Below are 24,682 nucleotides of genomic sequence, written 5' to 3'. Positions count from 1 at the left end.
CTTCCTCTACAATGACACAGGTTCTGTTAGATACTTCTCACACTGAAATAAACGACTCTGTTCACACACCCGTGTGCAAGATTAGAATATTTATTCTCCATGATATGACTACTCCTTAAAACCCAGGCCGTCTGGCAAACTATGCGTGAATGAATGGATGAATGAATGAGATCTATGAGTCACCTGCCACAGAGAATGAGAGTTTATTGTGTTTGTCTAGATAAAGAACAGACTGGGGTGTAAGTTTTGTTGTTGTTGTTGTTCTTTTACCTAAACTTGTCAATTATACTCCTTCTTACCATTATTCAGTTTTATCCTAAATTTCATTATTATCTTCTTAAATAATTTGTGCTATAAACCAGCAAGTCCCCTTGTTCCTGTGTTTTCTCGTACTGCTGTGATACCATTTTTTTTTTTGTTGGATTAGTCTGTATGTCACACACATAAGAACACAGCAATTGAGATATTAACAATGTTAAACAATTTTATTAATAGAATATATCTCTCCATTTCTTCAAGTCTTCTTTAATATCCCTTCATTGGGTTTCACAATTTGCTACATAAAATCTGTAAATATTCTGCACTTAACAACTATATATTTTGTAGCATTTTCTTTCTTGTGAATGGTAGCATATATTTGGCTATATTTTCTAACTTATTGCTATGTAGAGAAATGTGCTGATTTTACAGAAGGTCTGAAATGCTGATAATAATAACTGGAACTTCAGAAATATGGATTAAAACAGAGAAAAACAAAGAGAAAAATAGTAAACTAGATAATGAATTTGATGAAATCACTCAGAATGAAGTGCAGAGAAATAAAGATAAGAATAGAAGAAGAAGAGAGGTGCCTGGGTGGCTCAGTCAGTTAAGTGTCTGCCTTCTGCTCAGGTCATGATCAGCCCTTCCTTGGGCTCCATGCTCAGAGGAGAGCCTGCTTCCCCCTCTTCTCCCCATTTATGCTCTCTGTTGCTATCTCTCTCTCAAATGAATAAATAAAATCTTTTTAAAAAAGAGGGAGAGAGAATATAAGAAGAAGAGATTGAGATAACTGAAGGAGAAAGTGAGGAGACCCAGTCTATAGTAACAAGTTCTAGAAGGGGATACCGTAGATATTGGAGGGAGAACTGTATCAAAACTTGGCCCAGGAAAGCTCAGGACTGTTCTGGTGGCCTTGGAGAAGCCCACTAGGGCATGATGCATCATGGTTAATGACATGGACTTTAGGTTTAAATTAGTATCAGTTAAAGTCACAGCTCCAACATTTACGAAAAGTGTGAGTGCCCTTGTATATGGGCATCACGTGAGCTCCTACTTTATCATATTGTCAGTGAGACAATACAAGGGCACTGTTCAGTATTGTACCTGACACATAACACCCAGAGAATGTTACCTCTTATAGGATTCTAAAAGTGTAATGCTACTCACATTAATAGAATAAACTGATGAATGATAAATCAATGTATTAATATATTGTATAGAATTATTTAATTATTAATGTATTAATAATAATGTAATGATTTATATATTGCTATATTATATTAATATTAATTATATGGAGGTGTAGAGGTGCTAAATAATATCTTTAAGACCTAGCTATCATGGAATTAAATACATTGTTCCTTAGAGATGAAAACACTTGTCATGCATATCTAGTGCTGCTATCATTCCAATAGTAGTATAATTTTATTCTCATTTTTCAGCTCAAAAGATTCCAGTTTGGCGGGATTAGGAACTAAGAATTGTGGGGAGCTAAATTTTGGGCTAGGGGGCACTTTAGATAAAAAAAAAATACTAAAGCTTGGATCATTTGTCAAAATGACACACCTGAGTAGTGATGAAGCCAGGATTCAAACCCATGGTGCACCCCTGTGCAAATTTCTGTCTAATAAGCCACTATGAGACACACCGAGTCATTGAAATGCAGAGTAAGTGATAGGGGAAGCATTCACATTATGTTTACCAATAATGTAGGAAGGAAGGAAGGAAGGAAGGAAGGAAGGAAGGAAGGAAGGAAGGAAGGAAGGAAGGAAGGAAATACTATGAATACATTTTAAATAGGATACAAATTTGTACAGAGCTTGTAACAAAAAAAAATTAAAGACTTCTTTTAATAGAAGTTTAAAAAGGTCTGGGAAGGAGTTAAACAAAAGATTTGTATTTACCTCTAAAAAAACTCCTTATTGCTTTCCATACTCTTCTACCATGAAAACTTTTACTTTTTAATAATTTTATTTAAAAATGACTTTTTAAAACAAAATATAGTCTCAAGAAAGGCAAGAAACCACATTTGGAGTTAGGAGTTTGAAGGGAAGCAGTAGTTTCTATTTATAATGAATTCAGAATATAAAAAAGTAGTAAAGGACAGGCTTCCACCTCCTCTCCTTCCGCTCCTCCCTCTCATATTGCCCTCACTCATTTTCCCTTTGATTTTTCCTACATTTATGGTAGTTCAGGGTGCATATTGCACGAGAGATCCAGTCTAACAGGATGAAGGAGGGCTTCAGTCCAGTGCTAAGATACCACTGCATCCACCAGAAGAAGAGAGAGCCGTTTCTTACTTGATAACCTTTCCACTCCTATTTTTGCATGTCTGTGCTGTGATCAAAGCACGGGCCTTAGTTGTGAGGCTCTTGATATTGAGGGCAGAGTGGGGGACTTTGGGGGCATACGCCCGAACAGTCATCTGTTCACCTAAGCCAAGTGGAGCTGAAATCCTGCATATGTGCCAGAATGCCATTTTTTTCTTTCTCCTTTTCTCTGTTGCTTATCATACCCTGGACTATTCAGGACAATCAGCAATTGGACAGAATACTCAAGGAGGGGGATATTAAGCTCTACTTTTTTTTTTTAAGATTTTATTTATTTGAGAGAGAGAGAGAGATCACCAGCATGAGCAGGGGCAGGGGGAGGTCAGAGGAAGAGAGAAACAGACTCTCCCCGCTGAACAGGAGCCCAACTCAGGGCTCCATCCCAGGACCCCAGGATCATGATCTGAACCGAAGGCAGACACATAAACAACTGAGCCCCCAGGTGCCCCTGAGCTCCACTTTTGAAGGGAAGAGTATCAAATAATTTTTAGACACATTTTAAAATGAAAACTTTTTTTATATTGTTTGCATAAAAATGCCAAGAAGAATTACAGTGTTACGTATACAGAGATAATTTAACAAAGAATCTCACACTCTAGTTTTTGAATACAAGAGAACAACACTATAATTTGTACTGGTTATTACAGAAAAAAATGTATATATGCTAATTTTAAGACAAATTCTCAAATTTAGAATATCTTAACCAACTCTTCCAATTTATAATTTGAGTAAATATTGCTATGCTACATTCAGTATTTAACTCAAAAATATTTCTGTACTCAGAACTCTGTAGAATACCAGATTGTTATAGATTGTGAACAAATCTATATGAAAAAATACATCCCAGGGTTCCTTGGGTGGCTCAGTGTTTAGCGCCTGCCTTCAGCCCAGGACATGAACCTGGAGTCCCAGGATCAAGTCCCATATTGGGCTTCCTGCATACAGCCTGCTTCTCCCTCTGCCTGTGTCTCTGCCTCTGTGTGTGTGTGTGTGTGTGTGTGTGTGTGTGTGTGTGTGTGTGTGTCTCATGAATAAATAAAATCTTTAAAAAGAAAGAAAAAGAAAAAATACATCCCAGACTAAGTTCAGGTATCATTACTATTGTAGCAAACCATATTCTATATTTAAATGGTTTCTAATTTGGTAAGCAAATATAGAAAACTTGGAGTGGATTTAATTCAAAAATGAATTATAAAGCAACAAAATACGCTTCTGTAAAATCTGATTTCTAAGGAAGTTAATTGAGATTTTCTTAGAACAGTAAAATCCTGAAGTTCTGAGTATATAATCATTTTCAGGAAAAATATCTTTAATCTTGATACATGGCTTTTGTGCACAAACTTTATATGAATAGGAGGGATGATGTAAAATATAAGATGATGGGATCCCTGGGTGGCTCAGCAGTTTAGTGCCTGCCTTTGGCCCAGGGCATGTTCGGGGAGTCCCAGGATCGAGTCCCACATCAGACTCCGGCGTGGAGCCTGCTTCTCCCTCTGCCTGTGTCTTTGCCTCTCTCTCTCTCTCTCTCTCCTTCTCTCTCTCTCTCTCTGTCTCTCATGAATGAATAAATAAAATCTTTAATAAAAAAATATATATAAGATGCTGACAGGGGTTCCTGAGTGACTCAATCGGTTAAGTGACCAGCTCTTGATTTCAGCTTGGGTCAGGGTCTCTGTCTCAGAGATCTTAACCAAGCCCTGCCTCTCTCCTCAGAGAGTCCGCTGGAAATTCCCTCTCTCTCTCTCTCTCTCTCTCTCCCCCCCCCACCCCCCTGCTCTGCGTGTCCTCCTGTTCATATGCACTCTCTCTGTCAAATAAATAAATCTTTCTTAAAAAAGAAAAAGATATAAGAATCAATAGATTAAAAATATTAGTTATGCTAACAAGGAAAATTAGAACAAGATTAAAATATAAAGATCAAAATTATTAGTTATGCTAACAAGGAAAATTAGAACAATCTTTTATCAACACTGCAAATTTAGTATTTGGCATATTTTTTTTAAAGATTTATTAATTTATTTATTCATGATAAATAGGCAGGCACTAAACTGCTGAGCCACCCATGATAGACATAGAGAGACAGAGAGAGAGAGAGAGAGAGAGAGAGAGAGAGAGGCAGAGACACAGGAAGAGGGAGAAGCAGGATCCATGCCGGAAGCCTCACACAGGACTCGATCCCAGGACCCCAGGATCGCGCCCTGGGCCAAAGGCAGGCACTAAACCACCGAGCCACCCAGGGATCCCCAGTATTTGGCACATTATATTCTATTTAACATTCTGAAATTTCCCTATTTTGCTGCCAATTTTTTCACATATCTCTTTATCTTCCGATCTATTCCTTTCCACATGCCTCTTCCTGTCCACTTTTACTACTGAACTGAAACTACTTTCTCCATTACCATCTATGACACATCATTCTATTTTCTATTTTTCACAGATCATTGATCTTTTCATTTTTCCTGTTTCTTGACTTTCTGTACTGTTGAATTTCTCTAGTTTTATAAGATTCTTTACACGTTAATTTTTGCACCTCTACAGTATTTTTGTTTTTCAGTAATTCTTTAAGGATGCACATTTCTGTAATTATCAGGTCAAACAATACAAAATATTGTTAAATCAGTACAATTAATATGCCATTATCAACTAGTGATAGCATTTATAGTTTTCTTTAAAGTTATGGTTTTTTTCATTTCTTACTCTAATAGGCTGGAAACCTGCAATGGGGGTGGTTACATGTGTTTGCCTTTGTCCACTTCTTTGCTTTTAACTATGATTTTGATTCTCCTCGTTTTCCTCCCCTCTCCATGTTAGAGTTACAGAGATGTTTAAGGGCCTATTTCCTCTCTCTTATTATTTCCCTTAGTTTCTCAGACACTGGGAGTTTCCCACCTACAGTTTCTTTGACACAAGCCAATGTATCTTCATTCCTGCTCATTACATCTTTCTCAGTCTCAAAGCCTTCTTTCTCTGACCCATCCAGTTTCTTCATCGTGGAATAGTCTTGCCAAAACAAGAGACCCCAATTTTATTAATGATAAAGTTTATATACTTACTTGTGTGATTTGTAAATAAAATCATACATATAATTTGTACTTCTGAAAGACATTTTAAATTGAGGGCAGATTGTCTTTTATATTTCTTTTTTTAAATAAATTTATTTTTTACTGGTGTTCAATTTACCAACATACAGAATAACACCCAGTGCTTATCCCGTCAAGTGTCCCCCTCAGTGCCCGTCACCCATTCACCCCCACCCCCCGCCCTCCTCCCCCTCCACCAACCCTAGTTCATTTCCCAGAGTTAGGAGTCTTTATGTTCTGTCTCCCTTTCTGATATTTCCCACACATTTCTTCTCCCTTCCCTTATATTCCCTTTCACTATTATTTATATTCCCCAAATGAATGAGAACATACACTGTTTGTCCTTCTCCGATTGACTTACTTCACTCAGCATAATACCCTCCAGTTCCATCCACGTTGAAGCAAATGGTGCGTATTTGTCGTTTCTTATGGCTGAGTAATATCCCATTGTATACATAAACCACATCTACTTTATCCATTCATCTTCCAATGGACACCGAGGCTCCTTCCACAGTTTGGCTATTGTGGACATTGCTGCTAGAAACATCGGGGTGCAGGTGTCCCGGCGTTTCATTGGATCTGAATCTTTGGGGTAAATCCCCAACAGTGCAATTGCTGGGTCGTAGGGCAGGTCTATTTTTAACTCTTTGAGGAAACTCCACACAGTTTTCCAGAGTGGCTGCACCAGTTCACATTCCCACCAACAGTGTAAGAGGGTTCCCCTTTGTCCGCATCCTCTCCAACATTTGTGGTTTCCTGCCTTGTTAATTTTCCCCATTCTCACTGGTGTGAGGTGGTATCTCATTGTGGTTTTGATTTGTATTTCCCTGATGGCAAGTGATGCAGAGCATTTTCTCATGTGTATGTTGGCCATGTCCATGTCTTCCTCTGAGATTTCTCTTCATGTCTTTTGCCCATTTCATGATTGGATTGTTTGTTTCTTTGGTGTTGAGTTTAATAAGTTCTTTATAGATTTTGGAAACTAGCCCTTTGAGCGGTCGTTTGCAAATATCTTCTCCCATTCTGTAGGTTGTCTTTTAGTTTTGTTGACTGTATCCTTTGCTGTGCAAAAGCTTCTTATCTTGATGAAGTCCCAATAGTTCATTTTTGCTTTTGTTTCTTTTGCCTTTGTGGATGTATCTTGCAAGAAGTTACTGTGGCCAAGTTCAAAAAGGGTGTTGCCTGTGTTCTCCTCTAGGATTTTGATGGAATCTTGTCTCACATTTAGATCTCTCATCCATTTTGAGTTTATCTTTGTGTATGGTGAAAGAGAGTGGTCTAGTTTCATTCTTCTGCATGCGGATGTCCAATTTTCCCAGCACCATTTATTGAAGAGACTGTCTTTCTTCCAATGGATAGTCTTTCCTCCTTTATCAAATATTAGTTGACCATAAAGTTCAGGGTCCACTTCTGGGTTCTCTATTCTGTTCCATTGATCTATGTGTCTGTTTTTGTGCCACTACCACACTGTCTTGATGACCACAGCTTTGTAGTACAACCTGAAATCTGGCATTGTGATGCCCCCAGCTATGGTTTTCTTTTTTAAAATTCCCCTGGCTATTCGGGGTCTTTTCTGATTCCACACAAATCTTAAAATAATTTGTTCTAACTCTCTGAAGAAAGTCCATGGTATTTTGATAGGGATTGCATTAAACGTGTAAATTACCCTGGGTAGCATTGACATTTTCACAATATTAATTCTGCCAATTCATGAGCATGGAATATTTTTCCATCTCTTTGTGTCTTCCTCAATTTCTTTCAGAAGTGTTCTATCGTTTTTAGGGTATAGATCCTTTACCTCTTTGATTAGGTTTATTCCTAGGTATCTTATGCTTTTGGGTGCAATTGTAAATGGGATTGACTCCTTAATTTCTCTTTCTTCAGTCTCATTGTTAGTGTATAGAAATGCCATTGATTTCTGGGCATTGATTTTGTATCCTGCCATGCTACCAAATTGCTGTATGAGTTCTAGCAATCTTGGGGTGGAGGCTTTTGGGTTTTCTAGGTAGAGTATCATGTCATCGGTGAAGAGGGAGAGTTTGACTTCTTCTTTGCCAATTTGAATGCCTTTAATGTCTTTTTGTTGTCTGATTGCTGAGGCGAGGACTTCCAATACTATGTTGAATAGCAGTGGTGAGAGTGGACATCCCTGTCTTGTTCCTGATCTTAGGGGAAAGGCTCCCAGTGCTTCCCCATTGAGAATGATATTTGCTGTGGGCTTTTCGTAGAGGCTTTTAAGATGTCGAGGTTAGTTCCCTCTATCCCTACACTCTGAAGAGTTTTGATCAGGAATGGATGCTGTATTTTGTCAAATGCTTTCTCTGCATCTAATAAGAGGATCATATGGTTCTTGGTTTTTCTCTTGCTGATATGATGAATCACATTGATTGTTTTACAAGTGTTGAACCAGCCTTGTGTCCCGGGGATAAATCCTACTTGGTCATGGTGAATAATTTTCTTAATGTGTTGTTGGATCCTATTGGCTAGTATCTTGTTGAGAATTTTTGCATCCATGTTCATCAGGGATATTGGTCTGTAATTCTCCTTTTTGGTGGGGTCTTTGTCTGGTTTTGGAATTAAGCTGATGCTGGCCTCATAGAACGAATTTGGAAGTACTCCATCTCTTTCAATCTTTCCAAACAGCTTTAGTAGAATAGGTATGATTTCTTCTTTAAACGTTTGATAGAATTCCCCTGGGAAGCCATCTGGCCCTGGACTCTTGTGTCTTGGGCGGTTTTTGATGACTGCTTCAATTTCCTCCCTGGTTATTGGCCTGTTCAGGTTTTCTATTTCTTCCTGTTCCAGTTTTGGTAGTTTGTGGCTTTCTAGGAATGCGTCCATTTCTTCTAGATTGCCTAATTGATTGGCGTAGAGCTGTTCATAATATGTTTTTAAAATCGTTTGTATTTCCTTGATGTTGGTAGTGATCTCTCCTTTCTCATTCATGATTGTATTAATTTGAGTCTTCTCTCTCTTCTTTTTAATAAGGCTGGCTAATGGTTTATCTATCTTATTAATTCTTTCAAAGAACCAACTCCTGGTTCTGTTGATCTGTTCCACAGTTCTTCTGGTCTCGATTTCATTTAGTTCTGCTCGAATTTTAATTAACTCTCTTCTTCTGCTGGGCGTAGGGTCCATTTGCTGTTTTTTCTCTAGCTCCTTTATGTGCAAGGTTCGCTTTTGTATTTGAGTTCTTTCCAGTTTTTGAACGGATGCTTGTATTGCAATGTATTTCCCCATCAGGACTGCTTTTGCTGCATCCCAAAGATTTTGAACGGTTGTATCTTTATTGTCATTAGTTTCCATGAATATTTTTAATTCTTCCTTAATTTCCTGGTTGACCCTTTCATCTTTTAGCAGGATGGTCCTTAACCTCCACGTGTTTGAGGTCCTTCCAAACTTCTTGTTGTGATTTAGTTCTAATTTCAAGGCATTATGGTCTGAGAATATGCAGGGGACGATCCCAGTCTTTTGGTATCGGTTCAGACCCGATTTGTGACCCAGTATGTGGCCTATTCTGGAGAAAGTTCCTTGTGCACTTGAGAAGAATGTGTATTCAGTTGAGTTTGGATGTAAAGTTCTGTAGATATGTGTGAAATCCATCTGGTCCAGGGTATCATTTAAAGCTCTTATTTCTTTGGAGATGTTGTGCTTAGAAGACCTATCGAGGGTAGAAAGAGCTAGATTGAAGTCACCAAGTATAAGTGTATTATTATCTAAGTATTTCTTCACTTTGGTTATTAATCGGTTTAAATATTTGGCAGCTCCCACATTCGGGGCATATATGTTGAGGATTGTTAAGTCCTCTTGTTGGATAGATCCTTTGAGTATGATATAGTGTCCCTCTTCATCTCTCACTACAGTCTTCGGGGTAAATTTTAGTTTATCTGATATAAGGATGGCTACCCCTGCTTTCCTTTGAGGACCATTTGAATGGTAAATGGTTCTCCAACCTTTTATTTTCAGGTTGTAGGTGTCCTTCTGTCTAAAATGAGTCTCTTGTAGACAGCAAATAGATGGGTCCTACTTTTTTATCCAGTCTGAAACCATGCGCCTTTTGATGGGGTCATTAAGCCCGTTCACGTTCAGAGTTACTATTGACAGATATGAGTTTAGTGTCATCATGATATCTATTCAGTCCTTGTTTCTGTGGATTGTTCCACTGGACTTCTTCTTAAAGGGGAATTTTAAGAGTCCCCCTTAAAATTTCTTGCAGAGCTGGTTTGGAGGTCACATATTCTTTCAGTTCCTGCCTGTCTTGGAAGCTCTTTATCTCTCCTTCCATTTTGAATGAGAGCCTTGCTGGATAAAGTATTCTTGGTTGCATGTTCTTCTCATTTAGGACCCTGAATATATCCTGCCAGCCCTTTCTGGCCTGCCAGGTCTCTGTGGAGAGGTCTGCTGTTACCCTCATACTCCTCCCCATAAAAGTCAGGGATTTTTTGTCTCTTGCTGCTTTAAGGATCTTCTCTTTATCTTTGTAATTTGCAAGCTTCACTATTAAATGTCGAGGTGTTGAACGGTTTTTATTGATTTTAGGGGGGGATCTCTCTATTTCCTGGATCTGAATGCCTGTTTCCCTACCCAGATTAGGAAAGTTTTCAGCTAGGATTTGTTCAAATACATATTCTGGCCCTCTGGCCCTTTCAGTGCCCTCGGGAACCCCAATTCAACGTAGGTTTTTCTTCCTCAGGCTGTCGTTTATTTCCCTTAATCTGTCTTCATGGTCTTTTAATTGTCTCTTTTTTCCTCAGTTTCCCTCTTTGCCATCAACTTGTCTTCTATGTCACTCACTCGTTCTTCCACCTCGTTAAGCCTCGTCGTTAGGACTTCTAGCTTGGATTGCATCTCATTCAATTGATTTTTAATTTCTGCCTGATTGGATCTAAATTCTGCAGTCATGAAGTCTCTTGAGTCCTTTATGCTTTTTTCTAGAGCCACCAGTAGCTGTATAATAGTGCTTCTGAATTGGCTTTCTGACATTGAATTGTAATCCAGATTTTGTAACTCTGTGGGAGAGAGAACTGTTTCTGATTCTTTCTTTTGAGGTGAGGTTTTCCTTCTAGTCATTTTGCCCAGTGCAGAGTGGCCAAAAACAAGTTGTATTGGGAAAAGGAGAAAAAGAGAGAGAGAGAAGGAAAGAAAAGAGAAAAAGAAAAAAGAAAAAAAGGAAAAAAGAGAAGAAAAAGAGAAAGAAAAAGAAAGGTGGAAAAAAAGGGGGGGTGGGGGAAGCAATCAGAAATCAGAAAGAAAAAAAAAAACAAACTCGGGGGAGTATCTTCTGATTCTGTACACTTTAAGTCCCTTGACTTCCCCTGGAACTGGTCCGTGTTGCTGGTCTTCTGGGGGAGGGGCCTGCTGTGCTGATTCTCAAGTGTTAGCACTTGGGGGAGCTGCTCTGCCCCCCGCCTGGTGCAGGGCTCAGTGGGGGCTGTTTACCCCGTGAGGCCCCAGGAGGAACAGCCACAGTGGGGCGGCAGCTCTGGGAACCGGGATTCAGCCCCCGCAGTAGCTCCGGGGCTCTCCGTCTGCAGGGCCTGGAGGCTCCGGGGCGGGGCCGCTGATCTGCTCAGCTCTGGGCAGGAGCGTCCTTGCTGTCCTGGGCCCTCTGGGTCTCTGCCTGTCCCGGGGGAGGCCGGATCCTGGGCTGTGTCCCGGCGCCCTGTGCTCCGGGGCCTGCGCTGTTGGATTCGCTCCCGCCCCGCAGCCCCCTCCGCGGAGCCGCCGCCCGAGCCCCTCCGAGCTGCTCCGGGTCCCGCTGTGCGAGCTGCCGTCTTAGGGAGCTCGGGGCACTCTCCCGGGGCGCAGGTGCCTGTTAGTGTCCCAGGGAGCCCGAGGGCATCCCCGCCCTCCTGGGTCCTGCTCTAACTCCCTGCGAGCCCCTTTCCGCCCGGGAAGGTTGGTGCAGCTCCTGCTCCTCCAGGACGGGGCTCTCCTGCCCAGCTCCTCGCGGGGCCCCTCCCCCTTGGAGGCCTTTTGCTTCTTTATTTCTTTTTCCCCCCGGTCTTCCTACCTTGATAGAAGCGCGAACTCTTCTCACTGTAGCGTTTCAGCTGGTCTCTCTTTAAATCTCAGGCCGAATTCGTCGATTTTCAGGATGATTTGAAGGTTATCTAGGTAATTTGGTGGGGACAGGTGATTTGGGGACCCTACTCTTCCGCCTTCTTGCCCCTCCCCTCCATCAGTTACAATTTTGAAATGAACATTCAGCAACATAAAGATCAAAATTTGACTTTAACTCTTAATGTACTATGATAATTTATTTCCAGCATATATTAAGTGAAGCCTGCAAAATAAATAATCTACAGAATCATTAAAAAAAACTCAGAATTTAGTCTTAGCATTCAAATAAAATTAATAAAATGTACTTAGTTGTCTCCAAAATATCACGTTTCATAAATTGCATAAACACATAACAGCCATGATAAATATAGTCTAAAGGATTAACTACAGAATATTATGTACTACATTGAGATTTTATTTGCCTTGAGATTTATGTATAGACATGTATATGTATAAAGTTTTCCATGACACGGAAGTTCATCGCATACCTGTTTTGTGCTTGATAGGAATAATAGTGTAAAAATCAGTATTAAGTCTTCCTTAAGATTCGGAGTCAATTATGCAAATGTGTATATGCTTGCCACAGACTGTTTTGTTCTATTGTGCATGGTTTGAATTGCATGTGAAGAAGTATTCATCTTGATTTAAATACCTTCAACTGTCTCCAGAATAGTTGAAATACTTAAGAAACGTAATGAGACATAATTGGATAATCACTTAAAATGGAAAGTTCGATAATTTCATATTCACGTACCCAATTTTGACCATTTAAAAAAAAAATCTCTGGGTCCATAATACAAGCCATCATTAACTTTGGAGTAACTCCTAAGCAATGAAAGTATGAAAGAAACCATATATATAATAGGTTGTTTTTAATAATTAGCAATCATTTAAAAATCTTTATAATAGTGAAAAATCTGATGAGAAAAATATAGGGCTTATTGGTTAAAATCCTTAAGGCTAAAAATTGTATTTTATTTACTTTCATATATTTGGAGAGTGTGGTGTTTGTATCTGTTTTTTTTTTTAAAAAAGAGCTTTTTTTTTCTTCTTTTAGATCTGCTTGTCTATTTTAGATAGCCAAAGATGATGAAATATGGAGTGTGTGCTAATTAAAAGCTAATTAGGTGATTTTTACTTTTACTAAGTTACTGATCTATGTGGGGTAATTAGAGCAGGGGGAGCAGTGGTGAAACCAGAAAGGTATCTTGATGATTGGTACAAAGACTGTATGTAGCATTGATAGGTTTGATCCTCCACTAGCCATTTCAAATAGTTAAATAACAAGTTTATTAATGTTTACCTGTGAAATACAGCATGGTTTACACAAATACTTCAGGATTTGATTTATGAAGCCATCCCTGAAGGTAAATGATAGTTAAAGGGAACAATGCGGTAGAGACATATCACAGATACAAGTAATTGATGCCAGTTAAATACTGGCACTTGACTTGATTTTCACAGAGATTTCAGCGCTTGGGGGCAAAAGAGTTCAAAGACGTGTAATTAACATGCTACATGAAGGAAAGTGGTATAAACTAAAGAATTATACACATGTACATTGTTTTATTATGCATAGTCTGAACTCAAAATTAAAAGATTGAATAATACAATAAAATTATAATCTGAGAGCACGAACACCCTTTAAAAAGACCAAAAAGAGATAAAGTCTGAAAAAATATATAACAAAAAATCTTTGGTACATAAATGAAGAATGAACTTCAGGATAAAATGATTGGACACACGAAATAGTCTATTTTTTCTTTTATTTCTGTTGACCTATTCAATGGTATATTTATTTCACTGAACTCCTAAAGTAACGTTAGAGTTCCCCTATGAAAAACAGAAATATTTTCTAGTTCCTGGCACAACATCTGGCAGTAGCAGATACCCTGTAAATTTTTGCTATCTAGAAAAACAATTGTATGTGAGCTAGACAGATTACCGGGTTTCTTTTGCTAAATCAAACATTTGTTTCTCAAACACATTCCTTTTCCAACCATCTCTCTCTCCATCCTTTCTTTTCTCTCTCTTTCCTTCTTTCCATTAACAAATTTAGGAAGAATTCACTCTGTGCTGAGAAAATGTCTAACTTATCTCACAATGGCAGAGCTGACAAAGTTTTTATCTTACTTATTTCACAGTTTAATGGGGGAAAAAGAATTAAACGTGCAAAATAAATCTCACCTTTGATAAATGTCATGAAGGAAAATATTCTCAAATGTAGAATAATGAATACAGAAATTGATAATTAATAACTTTACTCATGAAAGTAAACTCATGAAAGATGAGCTCACTACATGAAGAAATGGAGATAGAAAGACAGTATAATGGGACTTCTAGATTCTGAATTAAGGAGGAGCTTGGAATGTCCAAAGAAATAAAAGAATGTTAGTGTAGCAGGAGCATAGTACGTAAAAAGGAGAGGGGCTTGAAATGAAGTAAGCTTTGTAGTCCATAACAAGTGTATTGGATTTCATTGTAAATGCCATTGGAAGCCACTGGATGCTTTTAAGCAAAAGTGTGTGGTAATTGCATTTATGTTTTAAGATAAGTGCTTTATGGAGAATGAATTAGTGGGAAGTAAGACTAGAAGTGGAAAGAGCATTTAGGAGGAGACACTTGAAGATTTCCAAGAGAGAAAGATATGATGTCCTAGACCAGGATGGGACCACTGACATGGATTTGCAATCTATTGGAGGCAGAATCAAAAGGACTTAATAACTGATTGAATGTAGAGGGTGAGAGAAAAAGAGACAACAAACATGAGTCCTAGATTAGAGCAATTGATTATATAGCAAAAACATTCACAACTGAGTTGGTCAAGATGAAATTGGGAGACAGGCGCTAGTAAAAGAATCAATAACTCAGGATGCGTGGGTGGCTCAGTAGTTGAATAAATAAATAAATAAATAAATCTTTTAAAAAACATTTTATTTATTTATTTATGAAAAACAGAGAGAGAGAGAGGCAGAGACACAGGCAGAGGGAGAAGCAGGTTCCATGCCGGGCGCCCGACGCGGGACTCGATCCCGGGACTCCAGGATCGCGCCCTGGCCAAAGGCAGGTGCCAAACCGCTGATCCACCCAGGGATCCCCTAAATAAAATATTTTTTAAAAAAGAATCAATAACTGCTTTTGGGATTGAGAATGTATTGTTTTACTTTCTTCTACTCAGAGTATGGATTTGGAGTTATTACTTTAGATAAAAACCAAATTAGAAGTGGGGAAGAAAGATTAAATACTAGACATTCCAGGGATTCATTCAAGCCAATGATCTAGCAACCCAATTGTAGCTAATTGTTCTAGGTTGATATGTGTAAATATATGTATGAATTGACACTGCAAAGACATATGGTAACCATTGAGACCTCTGCATTCTACGGGGTTGAGATTAAATCTATTTTTATACAACAGACTTCAACAGTATTTGGGATTATAAAATGAGTCTACAGTGTGATCAGGGCAGTGACAAATGGAAAGGAGTAGCAATGGCTGGTATTCTTAAATAAACAATTGGGGAAAAATAGGAAAAGTTTATTTTATTGAGCAAAGAATTTCTAACCTTCACATGACCTTTCGCAGTTGAACATAAGCACAAGTAAGAACAATATAGAAGGAGGAATTTACTAGAATAAGTGAAAATTGAAAGAGCTCTATAAACTTCTGTCATTACCATCATCGTCTCTAGAAAACCACATCTCAAAACGAGAGAATCTGATAGAAGAGAAATGAAAATGGACCATTTTTCCTCATTAACTTGCAAGGAAGTTTCTATACATTTGTATCTTCCTTTTTTGGCAAGGTTGAAAACATCGGCAATCAAAAATTTCCTGTCATTCCTCAAATCTGTTTGTGAAGGTGGGACAGCTGATTGCCTTGCAGTTGTGTTTGTAGCATGTCGTCCCTGATGCCTCATTTCATTTATTTAATAGCATAATTATATCATAACTTATATCTATCTGCACTATCATAAACTGACGTGTATTCTCACACATTCTATCTGAAATTTTGCCCATAAGAATTGTTTGCATTTACTTCAGACCATCCCACTCCATTTTTGTCCAGCATATCCCTAGTTATAATCTTGAGAACAGCATATCAGATTAGTCATGATTAATAAATACAGAAAAACTTGGAATTTAATCAAATGGCTTCTCATTCAAAGATCTCCTTTTTTTTACCCATAATAACCATAATTTATGTCTGCAACAGAAGAATATGGTAATATTAAAACCCTAATTATCTCAGAATTCATTATACGCATATGATACCCTACTTGCAATCGTGTGAACGCTATACACATTGAATAAAAACCATACTTCAGATTTTGAATTTGAATCTTTCCCCAGGCTGATAGTATGTAGCACAGTCCTCTCCCCCAATGCCAGGGAGTAGCAGTGAGCCACAGCTCCTGGCCCGTAATGCCATCACAAGAGTAAACAACTGACACACTGACAACCATTCTTATGCCGCATGGCCAATCTCTTTCACTTTCAGTACAGTATTCAATAAATTACATGAGACAATCAACATTATTAAAGGATTTTATCCAACTATAGACTAACGTAAGTGGTCTGGGCACATTTAAGTTGGGCTAAAACTAAGCTATAGTGGTCAGTAGGTTAGGTGTACAAGTGCGTTTCAACTTATGACATTTTTAATTTATGATGGGTTAATCAGGATATAACCCCATCATAAATCAAGGAAGTCTGTCTCGAAATTTTGATTTCAGAGTCAAATAAATAAGCTAAGCATGCTTATTTGAAATGTATTGTTACTTGTTATAATCATTCACTGATTAGTGAGTTTATTTCAATGTATAATTATTACAAAATTCAAATATACTGTATTTAATAGAATGCATTCCAGAATATGAATTCATTTCAACTACGTCATCTTATTCCAATCTGGTGGGCTACAAAGAAAGATAATGTCATTATGAATACCTTGTTATCTCAAAATAAACTTAAGAGTAAGAGGTGCTTTATTTCTTTTGCTGTATTCAAAGAGGTCAATCTATTTTTAAGTTAAATCAATAAGTCTCCATTGTGTGCTTAGAGTAAGACCACGAGCATTTAGCTCATAAGTAAAGTGTTAAAAGAAACCACAATGTTATCATTAAGAATTTGACTTAGAAATTCTTCTGGTTTCCTAACATTCTTGCTAAGTACTCTGGAACGGACAATAATCTGCACTATTGTAAAATGAATGGAACAAGTTGGAGGATGGTGAAAGTCTGAGGAGACTGAGGAAAACCTATTATTATTCCAAAATATATAGCAACTTTAAAAGATACGGTAATTATTATTCTGTTGATACTTCTATTGTGCTGGATATTTATACTTATAGGAGATAATTGTGTGTGTGTGTGTGTGTGTGTGTTTGTGAGAGAGAGAGAAAGGGGGGGGAGAGAAATTACGAATGCTCTAAATATTTTGAAGCAGCATAAATGAGATCCACCTTCCCGTTACCCTTTCTGCCAACTTGAAAACGCCATTTCATAATATCTGAATCAATGAAGAAATCACAAGCTAGGAACATCTATAATTTAGGGGCAATGCTAATTTTCTTTTTTGAGTGTAGATCTTTAAAATGAGCTTTTTTGCCCCTGCTCTAAAATCTGTAAAATGCATTTACCTAAGGTAGACTATCCCTGAAAGTATTATATGAAAATTTTTAGCTAAGGGGGGCTTTTTATTTTGATAAGTCTCTGAAGCCAAGAAGTTGAGTTTCCTCTGTTATAAGTGATAACATTTATAATCAACTAATACCTAATTCAAACAAAAATCTTTGTGAAGTTTGTTTCTAACCTGAAGAGGTTCTAACGTGTCTCTCTTTTTTTTTTTAATTTTTATTTATTTATGATAGTCACACAGAGACAGAGAGAGAGGCAGAGACACAAGCAGGCTCCATGCACCGGGAGCCCGACGTGGGACTCAATCCCCAGTCTCCAGGATCGCGCGCTGGGCCAAAGGCAGGCGCTAAACCGCTGCGCCACCCAGGGATCCCTCTAATCTGTCTCTTATTAATAGCATTGGGTTCCTGTGTTCATAGGATCTGTATGACTACCCAGATAGAAGTCTGTGATAGAGATGGGTTTCCTACGGCATCATAATTTTACAGTAAGTCTGTAACAGAGTAAACATGTTTATCCTTGTGAATATTGATTTTTTTCACATCATAGATTATTTTCAAAATTGATAATTATAACAGCATGTTTTATTATATTTAAGTATGCGTTTATCTATTAACTGAATCATTAAAGTAAGATTCTTTACTTCAAATTATTCTAAAATAGAATTTTATTCATGAATTTTCATAGTTCCTTAAAGATATCATTAAGTAAGGAAGTCAATTATTCTTCTAATGTAAATTTCAAGCATGACAGGTAAAATGTTCTAGAAAAAGCTTGCCATGCAAAATTGTTTTGAATACTATGGCTAGAGCATTTGCCCACGCATGAAATAGAGATATAACTTCAATACTTTCAGGTCAAATCACAGCATCAGGAAAAGGTTGAATATAAATTAAGGATAAAATCCAATATATTTGGGTGGGACTACATTTTCTTCTTGAGAAATCATAGAAGGACACATTAATTATACTTGGTATGAAATTTCTCAAGTAAAACAGAAAATCCTGACTTTGCTAAGGACACACATAACCAAAGCACTGGCTTATTCTATGTTTTATTTTAAACTTTTGGAAATAATTTTGATTAAGGGATTAAATGGCATTGTGCCTATTCTGAAGGATATATGACAGAGAAAGGATTTTATGAGGGACCAGGCATGTAAGAATATTCATTCTTCAAAAAAACAAACAAAAAAAGCAAAACAAAACAAAACAAAACAAAGATTCATTCTTTAACATGTTCAATGCAGACTTCTTGAGGGTAAAGTGTGCACCACCCAGTGCCAGTCACTGGGCTACTGACCAAATAAGAGCTCATTTTGGAACTCCCCAATTAGTGAAAGGGAAGGACATGTGGATACGTAAATTAGCCTGACAACACTAAGATTTGTTGAGCATGCATGATGTACCAGGAAATGTGCTAAATCCTTTACAATGATTATTTATTTTAATCCTTATAGTATCCCCGAGAGAGGGACTGTTGCTTATTGCAGTAAAATTGAGATTAAGATATGAAACTCGCTCAAGGTTTCACAGCCAGAGAGGTGTACCAGAGATGATAGATCGTATTAGAAGGATATGAAACAAATGTTATAGGAGAGGCCAGGGTAATAATAAGTGCCTGTGGGAGTCAATGAAAGTGTCCTACCTCACAGATAGAAAATTTGAACTAGATCTTAAAGAGAGAATACGAGGTTTGCTAGTAGTGAAGGCAGATAAGGGGAATGTTTCCATCTAGTAAGATTTTCTAGAAGTATAGCCTTCTGGTCTTCATTTTATCATTTATAATATGTGATAGTGGAATAATCTGATTTCTAAGTTTTTTTGAGTTCTGGAATTTTAGGATGATGTTTTGTTTACTCTACATAAAAATAAAAGAGACTTCTGAGTAAATGCTGAAACATCTGAGACTTTGGACAATATATCACTGACCCTCCAGAAAGAAGAAAGATTTCTTTTATCCTGCACATGGATAAAACATCATCTGTTTTCTTCAAAGATAGCTAGTTACATGTGGAACTTCTCCTCCCTTAAAAGAGATGGGAGAAAGTACGATATGACATATGGGGGGACAGCCTAGCCAGTCTGTAGTAGCTGATAATTAGGGTTCTGTATTCCATAAACCCAACTGCTTCTGGTTAGGGCTCTCTTATCTTTTTTTCTAGTTACTTTAGGAAAACTTAATGTTTTAGACCTCAAAGGATTTCCTTTTGTTGTATGAGAAAAGCCAGGATATTCCTGGCCCCTAGAGAGGTGTTGCACAGTGCTGGGGGGTGACAGCCACTTAAACTCCCAGGAAAAGCCAATGGAGATGGGAAGATAGCAAAGGAAACACATACAAAATGGCCTTGATTGTACATAGTTTCTGAGAAGGGGAAACTGGACAGTCAAAATGTAATACTTCTTTTTTTCATAGTCAGCATCAGTGACTTTAACTGAAACAAAAATGATTTTAAAATATTGCTAGCCAAGTGTGTTTCACTCATTCATTTGAAGCCCTATGATCTTCCTAGAGAAAATAATCATGTAACTGAAGACACACACAATATTCTGATATAATTTTTAAAAGTTATCCTATGGAACTATACTCAACATACCCATGTGTTTTCATATACCAATAATTGAATTTGTGGTTTGAAATGACAAACCACATGTCATGCTGTCTTACTTCTACTATATGAAGCAGTTTATTTCATCTATAAAAAACAAGCAGTGAGAAATATTCAGGAAACTCTTTTACAAATTTAAAGAAATAAAAATATTTATTATATTGTCACATTGTCATTTAAATGCTCAAATTTTCAGAGAAGAGTGACAAAATTGTCTTCTTACCCATAAACCCTGTCCTTTATGATTTCTGTACTATATTACGATATTTTTCTTCTAAAATTAGGATATAGGAGGGAAAGAAAAGATGAATAAGCAATACATTTATTAGTATTTAGTAACATGTAATACAAGGAATCCAGAATGACGATCAAAAATCACAAAAGGAAGAGTCAGCCACAGGTTTCTGGTGAGTTATTCAAGTGAGTGCAGTGCTCCCACAATCATCTCCGTCCAGGTTGAACTGTTGCGTAGGGCAATTAATTCCATTTCCCACTTTTAGTTTTTCTTATGTTAAATTTAGAAGGCAGCCTGCCAGCTATGATTAAGATTTTCTCAGAAAATAGTTTCTAGAACCTAATACAAGACTGTTAAACCACTGCGTAAGCATAATGGTTTAGATCAGTTGTATGCAACTTCCATGTGCACATTTCCCAAAGCAAGCTTATGAAAGCACACATTTCCAGGTACCCATACCATCCAAGGTGTCTGATTTGGTAAGATCTAGAGTAAAACCTCGGAAGTGAAATTTTCATCAAGCGTCCCAAGAGGATTCTGACACAGATTTGTGTTTAGAATACCGTTTGGGAAATTGTTTTGGAGCAGAATGAAGAACAAAGTATATTTTTATATGTAAGCACAATGGGAAGGAAACAAGGAATTTAAAACGTGAAGGAGGAAAAGGGGACTCTCGTATTGTACATAGTTAAAAGTCTGTGATTCTCAGATAATCATAACTTTTCCATATGTTACCAGCATGATAGCCTCCAAAGCTTATGCTGTCTTCACTATACCAAATGAAGCTTAAGGAGTGAGTGAGACGGGGAAAAAAGAAATTATTTAAGCAATAGCTCAGGGAGAAGCTAACGAGTTTTTGTTAGCTTCCAAAAAGGCAAGTGCCCATAGTATGGTCAGGAATAAGAAACGGGGGGTGGGGGGGGGCGAAAATAGACAAGAAAAAAGCAAAAGAATGTAATTGTTCGTGTGACCCATTGTGTGCATGTGTACACACACGTACCACAACATGCCACCTACCACAACATACCACTTACCACAGCACACTACAACCCTTCACCACCTGGAAGCTGATGGCTACAGTACAGTCATTATGTGCATTATGTCATGCTCCCAGAGGTTTTCCTAAATCCAGTGTTATGTACTTTCTCTTTAACACTTTGCACACATAATGCCAACAAATCCAGCTCCTTAGGAAGTGCTCACCTTGATATTCTGAATATTTTATACAAAAAATACTTTTATTTATTTTTTTAAGACACTTTTATTTTGACCAAAGTTTCCATTTATATTCACATGGTGAATTACATGTTGAGCTACTTAGCCAATGATCATGAGTCAATTATGGTTTATGGAAATTCACTTGGAATTGTCTATCTGAGAATTATGAAACTTTAAAAATTGTCACTTCCAATTGCCTGAATTTAGAATGGGGAAAACTGAGGCTTCTGCTGTTCTACTTCTCTTCTATTCTTCTTTTGAACTTGTAAACCTCTTCTTTGTAGAAATTTATTAACAAGTACCGTTATATAATGCTTTCTCCAATAAATGAGAAATACACACACATACACTCACACACACCTTTTCATTTCTATTATCCATGGCAAAATTTTATCTTGGGTAGTATACTTACTTCCTGGTATCCTCTTTCCCCACATCCTCCTCTCTGCACTCTTATCTAGTAGTAGGTGTTAGAATATTGCTACTTGATGATTAATATTTTCAATGAAAGAGATTAAAGTTGGAAATCTTGCAGAGCTTTTGTATTTATATTTCTATTCTGAGATTTTGGAAATAGACACAAATTCTCAAGTTTCATTTGAAAAACGTTTTAATCATGGAATAAAGACAAGTGTATCTGAGATTATGGTCTTACTATTCAGTAATAAGAATACTCTTAACTATCTGATGGATGAAAACTAGTATTCTAACTCAACATATTTATAGTACAGAGTTTTACTTATTTCTTTACTGATCGCTATGCCAAATCCTGAACTCTGTTCCAGTTGTTTTACTGTGTAATGACTCTTAACCTTTCTACTAATTGGACTGGCTCATATGCTTTTTAGCCTGTCTTCCCTCAGATCCTCATAGCACACTTTTGGAAGCCTGACACTAACAGAGGTCATGTAAAATATGTTAGGTAACTGGTGGTGATATAATCCTGCATAGCCAAACTGAACAATACGTAGAAAAAATGGAATTTAACTTCAATTACCATTTATGAAAATCTGGTTCATTGATGTTTACTTATAAAATACCTCCTCCAAATCCTTTAGTCTGAATATGGACAATCACCTTTTTACACCTTTAAATAGATTCTTCCTATCTGGATAGCTCACACCTAATTCTGATTAAAAAAATTATCCATCTGTGAATTCTACAGGTGTAACTTTTAATACTTACCCTTTATTATTTAATACTTACCCTATATTATTTCCAGCAGTCTCCTCCCTGCTCCCAACGTGTCAGAAACAAGTAATTTAGTTGCTATGACTTTTCCATTTGTCTAAAGGCAAACCTATCAACCCCTATAAACATGTGTGTTTTATCTTGCTCCCTGTTTGGTATACCATGGATATGTGGGAGAATCAAGATTAGACTTTTGTTGATCTGACTTCTTGATAATAAGGTGTTAGGAAAGCAATAAATGTATTGGAAAAAGAACTTTAAATCATATTTAAGCTTACTAAAGCCTTTCAATAGAACATATTTAATTCTGGTAGTAATAAAATGGATGGGATTTCATTGTAAAGCAGAGCAGAATTCAGCATATACTGTGTCAGCTTTACATGACAGATTATTAATAAACTGCCACTGTTACCACTCGATGCCAGTCTTTGGTGTTGGCATTTTTTTAAACTTGAAACTCAAATGTATTTTTTTAATCTTATTAAAAGATTAGATGTATTTTTTAATCTTATTTTTAAAAGATGTATTTTTTAATCTTATTTTATGAACCAGTTTCTTCTTTTCAATACATTTTTTTCTCTTCTCTGTAGAATTATTGTGTGATTCAATTAATGGTTCCAATTTCATTATACTTATATGTTCTAAAAAACCCTAAGGCATTGTATAACTTCACATAGATCAACTTTAGTTATTTGTTTGTTTGTTTGTTTGTTTTCATTTGATGAAGGTGAAGACAAGGCAGAGTAAGAATTAAGAAAGAGGATGTACTTTCAACTTGGTACCTAACAAAAATGAGCCATTTGGTAGAATTCATTTTCTCAACTAACTTTCCCCAGTATGTTTGCCTTTTTCTCTCTTTTCTTCTCCTATCCCTGTTCTAGATACACTTTTTTAAAAGATTTTATTCATTTATTCATGAGAGACACAAGAGAGAGAGAGAGAGGCAGAGACACAGGCAGAGGGAGAAGCAGGCTCCATGCAGGGAGCCCAACTTGGGACTCTATCCCGGGTCTCCAGGATCACGCCCTGGGCTGAAGGCGGCACTAAACCACTGAACCACCCAGGGACCCCCGATACACATTTTATATTGTCCATTAATTCAACAAAACACTTAAATATTTGTATGAAATAGTCATTTTGCTAGTGTTGGAAAAATAATAAGTAGTGGGCAAAGCCTACAGGAAATAGACAGTTCAAGAGAGCTTATAGGGTCTAAGGTTATCCTTTAGATACAAAAGGGCCATTTTGTATCTAAAATTTTTTATGCTTTACAACTCCTTGTCACTCCATCAAAACTTTAGCTATCTATCAGAGAGAAGTTAAGAGTTACTTTAAAATAAGTTGCAATCAGTGGGTTAAAGGACATAGCATCTGATGATGGGGTAAAAAGTGTGTATAATGTCAGAGAGGGCAAAATGAATAGCAAAACATGCAGGTGATGCGCTGAGTTTTATCTAAGTAGTATATATTATCCTCATTGTCTTAATTGGACGGGTAATGTCAAACCTTTGGACAAAGCTGAAAAAGATTCATACCTAGTAAGGTATGCACTGGTATTTACTGGAAATAAAAGAAATAGAGACTAGAAGAACAATAAAAAATGATCAATCAATGAAACTAAGAGCTGGTTTTTCAAAAAGATAAAACAGGCGTGTCTGGCTGGCTCCATCAGTAAAGCATATGACTATTAATCTTGGGGTCATGAGTTTGAGTCCCACATTGGACATACATATTACATACATAAATAAACATATATATATCAGGGCACCTGGGTAGTATAGTCAGTTAAGCCTTTGACTCTTGGTTTCAGCTCAGGTCATGATCTCAAGGTCATGAGTGCAGAGCCTGCTTGAGATTCTCTCTCCTCCCACCTGTGTGCTCTCTCTCTCTCTCTTTCTCTCTCAAAACAAATCTTTAAAATGTACGTGTATTTTTGAAAGATAAAACTCTCAAACCTTTAGCTACACTAAACAAGACAAAAAGATTTCAATAAATAAAATTAGAAACTAAAGGAGCCATTACAACTGACACTACAGGAATGCATATGATCAGAAAATA

At 37.2% G+C, this 24,682-nt stretch overlaps 1 protein-coding gene across 7 annotated transcripts in view; it reads left to right on the top strand.

Annotated features, from left to right (window-relative positions):
- Positions 1 to 23,043, top strand: part of LOC140597377 (small G protein signaling modulator 1-like) — a 75,302-nt gene extending 52,259 nt beyond the window's left edge. For 4 of the 7 annotated variants that reach the window (XM_072745640.1, XM_072745632.1, XM_072745637.1 and 1 more), the window contains one exon: positions 17,606 to 23,043. The gene's annotated coding sequence lies outside the window, so the exon portion shown is untranslated. Of the gene's footprint in view, positions 1 to 16,905; positions 17,035 to 17,605 lie in introns of all 7 variants that reach the window. The other 3 variants (XM_072745634.1, XM_072745636.1, XM_072745633.1) reach the window with 1 other exon arrangement.
- Positions 23,044 to 24,682: the final 1,639 nt, after the last annotated feature.

The sequence above is a fragment of the Vulpes vulpes genome, unplaced genomic scaffold (genome assembly GCF_048418805.1).
Source record: "Vulpes vulpes isolate BD-2025 unplaced genomic scaffold, VulVul3 u000000698, whole genome shotgun sequence".
Lineage (NCBI taxonomy): Eukaryota > Metazoa > Chordata > Mammalia > Carnivora > Canidae > Vulpes > Vulpes vulpes.
The sequence above is the reverse complement of the archived record's forward strand: the minus strand, read 5'-3'. Positions and strand labels throughout refer to the sequence as shown.